This window comes from Schistocerca serialis, chromosome 7, assembly GCF_023864345.2.
Source record: "Schistocerca serialis cubense isolate TAMUIC-IGC-003099 chromosome 7, iqSchSeri2.2, whole genome shotgun sequence".
Taxonomy (NCBI): Eukaryota; Metazoa; Arthropoda; class Insecta; order Orthoptera; family Acrididae; genus Schistocerca; species Schistocerca serialis.
The window spans coordinates 453091450-453100155 of record NC_064644.1 but is presented as its reverse complement, the minus strand read 5'-3'; the positions used below and the strand labels follow the sequence as shown (position 1 = coordinate 453100155).

General features: G+C 40.8%; 1 protein-coding gene across 1 annotated transcript in view; it reads left to right on the top strand.

Annotated features, from left to right (window-relative positions):
- Positions 1 to 741: 741 nt before the first annotated feature.
- The window catches only part of LOC126412703 (probable cytochrome P450 6a13), a 117282-nt gene continuing 109317 nt past the window's right edge, over positions 742 to 8706 (top strand). The window contains exon 1 of the mRNA XM_050082420.1: positions 742 to 881. The gene's annotated coding sequence lies outside the window, so the exon portion shown is untranslated. The remainder of the gene's footprint in view (positions 882 to 8706) is intronic.

Below are 8706 nucleotides of genomic sequence, written 5' to 3'. Positions count from 1 at the left end.
AAGGTAACAATTATTATTTCATAAAAGCGTTCTTGTCAGTGCTCAACTATTACAGTATATATTCAACTTCTTACAAGTACGCATATTGACAAAAATTAATATTTTCTGATATCTCGCAGCAATTGCGGCTGTCGTTTCTTTTTTTAACAATAGAAGTACACCTCCTTCGAAAATACGTCCTTCCGTAGTCAGGTCTATTACCAGGGAAAAAAACTCATTCGTAAAGTCACGGAATACACAAGTTTGGTAAAAGTCACGCAACGCTAACAGGCCAACGATGTTATTTACAATGTTGCGCTATCGAAGGCGAAAGCGATAATTCAGATTATTTATAACTGAGAGTTTTTCATTGTTGCTGTGTTACCATGTTCCGCTAATCAATTAAACAGTAGTCTATCTGTACCAAACAGAATCCTTTACAGTATTGTAGTGGTAAATAAACACATTACGGTACTGGAACACGTCCTTCAAGCAGTCGCAGCAGTCAGCATTTAGATTTATGTCACAGCTTGCATTACACATTATGAAATGATGCTATGGAGTATGTAACACAGTTAATGATGATCAGGAGATGTTTAAACTCCATAACCTCTTGCGATGGATAATTGTATCCTGTGGTTGCTTTTGTGAGAACGTCGCCTCAGTTGCGATTGCTGACGTATTTCTATGAGAGATGAATCAGCACGAATCCTATTTAGTTGATAGTTTATGCGCACTATGCCAAGTCACCGTGATGGTCCTGCAAGCGGCAGGACGTTTCTGATTGGCTATAACGAGGGCTCATAAAAGCCGCCGCTCCAAGTGTGCGGCGCTGAGTTTTCACCGACCGCTGGTCCGCCACGCCGCGTCGCTGCTTCTCTACCGAGACACGACCAGCTTTGGTAAGTCTCCCAGCTCTGCCAATTATTGAACGTTTCCCGGTGCAAACACCTGTAATGCTACTGCTGCTACGGTCGCAGGTTCGAATCCTGCCTCGGGCATGGATGTGTGTGATGTACTTAGGTTAGTTAGGTTTACGTAGTTCTAAGTCTAGGGGACTGATGACCGAGCGGTTCTAGGCGCTTCAGTTTGGAACTGCGCGATCGCTATGATCGCAGGTTCGAATCGTGCCTCGGGCATGGATGTGTGTGATGTCCTTAGGTTATTTAGGTTTATGTAGTTCTAAGTTCTAGGGGACTGATAACTTCAGATGTTAAGTGCCATAGTGCTTAGAGCGATTTGAACCATTTTTACTGACACAGCTTAGATGGCGAATAACGAGTGCGTGCACAATAGCGACTACGATTACTACTCACATAATGACGATACTAAAGAAGCAACGACTGAAATACGCGTCCGACCATCCTGATTTAGGTTGTCCGTAGTTTCCCTACATGGCTCTAGGCCGGTCGTCCGCGAACTCATAAGTCGTCGGAGTCAAATATCAACACTACTACGGATGAAATTTACTTTCGGAACTAAAATTTTTAAACTCAAATTTCAGTGACGGAAAAAGAAATCGCAGCATTAAGGAGAAGTTCGTAAGCGTGTTTGTACATCTGAAAGATGATGTCTATTCAAATTTTCAGCCAGTCGTGTGAGAGTGGCGCTCTTAGCGCCACTATGAGGATGCGTATCAGGTCTGCTTTAAACACGCGCTGTAACGGTCGTGGGATTAGACGTGGCAGATTGATATTTGTTAAGAATGCCTTTTCGGCGACAAAGACGCCACCATCAACAGTTCACTGATTTGGAAAGAGGTCGTATAATAGGGCTACGAGAAGCTGGGTGTTCCTTCTGCGATAATGCATAAAGATAGGGCGAAAATGTACCCACTGTACATGACCGCTGGCGGCGGTTTCCACAAGAGTGTACGGTCGCAAGAAGACAGTGCTCCGGATAGCCATGTGGCACTACCCAAAGGGACGACCATTGTGTTCGCTACGGGGCTCTGACGCATCGTACTGCATCTGCAGCAGCAGTTTGAGCAGCAGCGGTTGTCACCACAGTGACACAACGAACTGTTTCAAATCGGTTAGTTCAGGGTCAGCTTTGAGCCAGACGCCCTGCAGCGTACGTGCCACTGGCCCCAAACCACTACTTCAGTGGTGTCGAGGGAGAGCTCATTGGAGAGCAGGCGAGAGGTCTGTTGTTTTTCTGATGAAAGCTGGTTCTGCCTCCGCGGCACTGATGGCCGTGGGTTGGTGAGGAGGACAGTTGGGGCCTGCAACCACCCTGTCTGCGTGCTAGACTAAGTGAACCTACACCTGGAGTTCTGGTCTGCGGTGCAATTTCGTATGACACCAGGAGCACTTTCATGGTTATCCCCCGCATCTGAAATGCAGATTTGTACGTCAGTCTGGTGATTCGACTTGTGCTGCCATTCATGAACAGCATTCCAGGGGATGTTTTCCAACAGGATAACGCTTGCCCACACACCGCAGTTGTAACGTAACATGCTCTAACTCGTGTCGACATGTTGTCCCGGTCTGGCTTAATCACCAGATCTGTCTCCAAGCGAGCATCATCGGACGACAAAATCCAGAGTCATCCAGATACAGCATTAACGGTCCCTGTACTGACCGACCGAGTGGAACAGGCAAGGAACTTCATCCCACAAACGGACATCCGACACCTGTACAACACAGTGCATGTTTGCATTCAACCTGTGCGTTACACCGCTTATTAATTATCAGTGGCTTATTTCGTGCTTACATTAAAATGTGATCTTGCAACGTTAATCCCTTAAAAACATTACCGAGACAAATGTATTCCCGAAATTTCATTACTCTACATTAACTGTCTTTTTGGTGTTGCGATTTATTTCGTAGTATATTGAAAGGTACATTGTTATTTTATTAAGTTAATTAGTTCACTGCTAAGCTGGTCTTTGCTAAAAACGCCCTCCGTCTGATTGCAGTACATTTGCTGAGATCTACCCCTTCCAAGTCTCTTAGTCACATTCGTATATTTGTTTCGTCTATCTCCTCTCACTGATCCTCTCTTTATGTCCAAACCATCTCAACATACCTTTCTAATTACTAGACACTACATCTTCTCTCGCTGAAAACGCTGCCTAAGTTAACTCAGTAAACCTCTCTTAAAGTTTTAAACCTTAGTGAAACTGTAGATAGGTTGAATAAAACATGATACCATATTTAATATCGATATTATTTATTGATAAAATTAAATTGTAAGTTATTCATAAAACTAATTACGGCAATGACTGGCAAACACTAATGCGAACAATGAACTTGTATCTTCTTGGAATGTTAGGAAGTCACGCTTGTATGTTGTTTTTAATTTTAGGAACGGTTAGAGGCTTTCATCAATAAGATCTCTTCTCAGTTTACCCTTGGTAAGGCTCATAGGCTCATCCTTCTAACCTCACTTCAAAGTAGATTCGCCCAGGCCGAAAACCGACTTCTGCGCACGTGCCACGAAGTTCCAGTGGCACTGTACATGCGCGACCGTACGTAGTATTTTGTGGAAGAGTCGTACTCAAGCGGGCAAAAAGACGCTGTTTACGGACAACTGTTCTAAAAAAATTCCAGGATTGTTCCTTTGGAAGGGCGCGGCTCATTTCCTTTCCCATCGTTGAATCATTCCGAGCTTGTGCTACATCCCTGAATACAAACAAGGCTTTTTCTCATTCCTAAGTTACGGTTTTCCTACGACAAAATACTACCTCAATGAAAAGTACGGCAACATGCTGTCACTTTACATGGTACTCGTAAGTAATTTTTCCCTTCATCAGAATAGAGTAGCATGGAGAGCTGCATCAAACCAGTCTCAGGACTGAAGACCACAACAACAACAACATAATGATTTGTATTACACTATGTTGAATGTCCCTTGACATTCTCCAAATAAAAAAATTAAAAAAGAATGACACGCCCACAAAACCATATTACTGGCTAATTAGAATTTATTCTATGGAATAGGAGCGGTCGAAACACATATGATTTCAATTTTGTGTTTGTAATTAACCTTCCCACGGTGTCTATTAAGTTCTTTCCGTCACCGGGTACATGGTCAGAGTTTGTTATGGATGAATACTTTACTTCTTTCGAAAACATTCTTGTCAGATGAGCCCACAGGATGCATTGGGTCACTGAATAACCTATTATATTTTCCAGTTTTCTGCTGACAATGATTTCATTAGCTCATTCTTTACATACGAGTATCGTTTCTGCAGTCTGCCATTTTCAAGCAACTCTGCTGTATACAATACAGTGTTACTGTTGAACTATAGAATATATGTTACATGGCTTACGTCTGTTTTTGTAGATATTTACCTTTTTATGTGTCATAAGGCAGTATCTTAGAGTGTCTGTTCAGACCGTTTTTTTTTTTTTCAGTTACACTCGTTTGACAGCACAGTCCACTCCAATGACACATAATATGTTTGCACTAAATTTACAATTCATAATCGCGGAAGTGAAGTGATAATAGCTGCAAACAAACTTCAAAATATTCTATGCTTTCATGTAATGTACAAGGATTTACTTTTATTTATTTCCTAGCGTTGTGACGCACCGAAAATTACCTTTTCTCTTTTAAGACGCAATTCCAGCAAAATTCTTAATGAACAAGCAGAACTAAGGCAAATGCAGTACTTAGAAAACTTCACGACTTCTTAGAGGGGAAAGGATAATTTTCAGCGTCTCGCGATGCCATGAAGTAAACAGAAACAATGACAGTTGTCACGGCGTCAACAACTTGAACACGATATTCACCATCTTAGTTACCCCAAAGCACTATTTTAGGATGTTTTTATTCTGCTCAGAACTGGAATCATAGAATACACAGTCAGGCACAATTTTCGAACAGAAATGCCACGGCATTATTGAACAAACCTCGTCAGGTCCTTCGTCGGAAAGTGTTTCGTCATATGTATAAAATACATATTTCCCTGAGGAAAGCAAATGAATATTGAACAAATAAACCGACTGCTGAGTGCGGTAATATTCTTCATTGATTGAAATATTACGAAGCGGAAGATTTTTATGGTTATCCATACAGATTGCTTTCTTAACCATGGATTTTCTGGACTTCAAACGTTGTGAAACCTTATTCTCGTAAAACGTGTCTGCTTTCCTCTCATGCAGTTCACTTTCAGTCGTTAGATGTTCTGTCTACTTTTTCAGAGCTTGTATATGAGTTGCATTGTTCTCGTTGTTCATCTGTCAATCAAGGTCAGAACAAATTTGTCACACACTAACCATGTGTCAGTTCTGAGGTACCCAGAACTTATATTGTAGTTCGTCATAAAAATCAGTCCATATTGTTCGTACGACACAGTGGCTGAAAGATTTTCCTATGAATATAATAGGCGTTAACTATCGAATATTAAATTCTTCTGGTAAATACAAGCATCTGCTATCACGAATGCTGTAATGTGATTTTCGGCCCCTCAGTGACTGTATAATATGATGATGCACTTTAGATACGGTTTCTTCTTTAAGTTTGTTTGGGCTAGTGTTATGTTTTCCTCTAACCCCACATTTTCTTTCCTTGTAGTAGCGAATGCCTTTCTAAGAGAAAGACGTCTGTTGGTGATGCCGTGAAATGCCAAGAATTCAGGTAGACCTACTTGAACATCCTATATTCGTCCACATCTATTAATACGCATCTTACAGGCAAAAGGAAAAATCATGACATGCAGATTCATCTGGACTTTTCTTTGGTCTTCGTCGCATTATAGGACGTACACTGAAAAGTCCACTCACGTGAGTTTTGTGTAACATAGGAAGTCATTTGATTGCATTTCTTTACTTATCTATTTCTTTCTTTAAATGGAGCATACTGAAAACACCTCAATCGTTACTACTTACGGTCGTCACCTGTAATGTGACTCAAGGCCTGTAATCCTTTACAAGAATCAGAAATGTGCCCCAGTACTTTTCTTTTCCTTGAACTTATATTCTGCACATGAGTGGAATGATTATATTCATTCTTCGACATTTCTGATAGCTTCATTTCACTTAAGGAATACCTTTATGCATAATCACAGTAACACATGAGAGTTTCTGCCTAACTTATCGAGAAAAAGTCATTTTCCTGCGTACTTTGGATGCAAAATGTAGCGCAGTTTTATATCGGCCTTTACTTTACTACTAAACAATGTGACGGTTCGAACTTCGTTTACAATGTGTGAGTGAGAAGTACGCATTGCTGGAACGCCATTAAGGTGAAGCTCAAGCATTATAAGATGAACCATATAAGGAGAACAAAACGCTCTACATAGCTAATGGATCTTAATCGTTCTTCCTTAGCACCGACTGGACCTTCATCGTTTCCCCCAAGTACATCAAAACTTTATCACAGGTTTTCGATCACCTTCATAGTTTTTACAAAGCAAACCTTGCCACAATTATGTACTTCCATTCCTGTATAAGACGGCATTACGAACAAAACTTTAATTTCTGATTGACCTTGATTGTTACGCCCGATTCAGTCGGGAACCGCGCGACCGCTACGGTCGCAGGTTCGAATCCAGCCTCGGGCATGGATGTGTGTGATGTTCTTAGGTTAGTTAGGTTTAAGTAGTTCTAAGTCTAGGGGACTGATGATCTCAGATGATAAGTCCTATAGTGCTCATAGTGATTTGAACCATTTGTTATGCCCGAGTATCCTTCATATACACATAACCTTTCTTACTATGCACACGTATGTTCATGTTTGTATCTGACAACTACGGTGTTCCAAATTTGCTCTCCTGCACGATGGATGAATGAATAAAGAGGATCAGTAGTTACATGGCTTCCTAGTATTATTATTAGTTTGTCAACAAAGCTTGGTGTAAACTTATGTACTTTCAAAACCTCGAAATGAAATTCAGACGTAAAATCAAGCAGGTTTTTCCTTAAAAACGGAGACAGAGAGATTCTGGCAATAAATATCCTGGGAAACGAAGCAAATAGGCTGCTTTTAAGCAGATACCAATCTTTATTAAAATATACGGGAAAAACCTGTGTAATGAGCACCTCCATGATACAGAGGATAGGTTACCATTTCTAAGAAAATAAGTTACATACTGAAGGAAAATATTCATTTTACGGAATCTAGGCTATCGAGACTATTCCTTTATTCGCAATGCGGTCTTTTGCACAAACTAACATAGGAGGTATTAGTTTAAATGCTCATTAATACGGCCGGAAAAGCCTACTGGTCATTTTTTCTTTCTGAGTCATCAGTCTTCTCACTGGTTTGATGCGGTCCGCCACAAAACTCATCTCCTGTACGAACGCTTTCACCTTAGAATAGCAGTTATAACCTGCGACCTCAATTATTTGTTATATGTATTCCAGTCTCTGTCTTCCTCTTCGGTTTTTATCTTCTGAAGTGCCCTCTAGTACCACGGGAGTTATTCCCAGATTTCTTAAAAACATCCTATCATCCTTTCCCTAATCAGTTTTCCCACATATCCCTTCCCTTGCCTATTCTGCTGTTAACCCTCTCATTCCCAACGTTGTCAGTCCACTTAATTTTCAACATTCTTCTGTAGCACCATATTTCAAATGTTTCGATTCTCTTCTTTTCAAGTTTTTCCACAGTTCGTGTTTCATTATTGTACAATGTTTTGCTCCAAACGTACATTCTCAGGTACTTCTTCCTCACATTAAGGCCTATGTTTGATATTAGTAGACTTCTCTTGGCAAGGAATTCCTTTTTCGCCAATTTTAGACTGTTGTTTTTTTATTTCCTCCTTCATTCAATCATAATGAGTTATTTTGCTGCCTTGCTGTTGTTGCTGCTGCTGCTGTTGTTGAGGTCTGCAGTTAGAAGGCTGGTTTGCTGCAGCTCTATCCGTGCAAGCATCATCATCTCCAAATAATTACTGCAACCTACATCCTTCTTAATCTGCATACTATATTCATCTCTTGGTCTCCCTCTACAATTTTTACTCCCACACTTCCTGGTAATACTAAATTGGTGGTTTCTTGATAGCTCAGAATGTGTCCAAACAACCGATCCCTGTTTTTAGTCAAGTCGTGCCACAAATTTCTTGTTTCCTCAACTATGTTCAGTATCTTCAGCACCTCCTCATTAGTTTCGTGGTCTACCCTCCTAATCTTCAGCATTCTTCTATACCACCACATTTCAAAACCTTCTGTTGTTTTCTTGTCTAAACTGTTTGTCGTCCATGTTCACTTTCATACATGGTTAGACTCCAGACAAATACCTTCAGGGAGACCATCCTAACAATTTAGTCAATATTCGATGCTAACAACGTCTTTCGTGTCATTGCCCGTCTAAATTTTCTATCCTCTCTACTTCGGCCAACATCAGTTATTTTACTGTCAAAACAGTAAAACTCATCTACTGCTTTAAGTGCCTTTTTTTCTATCCCAATTCTCTCAGCGCCGTCAGATTTAATTCGACCACAATCCGTTATCCTTGCTTTGTTTTTGTTGATGTTGTCTTATATCCTCTTTACAAGACACTGTCCATTCTGTTCAGCCGTTCTTCCAAGTCCCTTACTGCCTCTGATAGAATTACAATGTCATCGTAAAACCTCAAAGTTTTTATTCCTTCTCCATGAGCTTTAACATCTATTCTAAATTCTGCCTTGGTCTCCCTTAGTGCTTGCTCAGTGTACAGGTTGAGTATCATTGGGGATAGGCTACAACCCTGTCTCACTCTCTTCTCAACCACTGCCACACACCGTTGGGTGGCTTGCGGAGTATCAATGTAGATGTAGATCCCTTTCATGCCAATCGA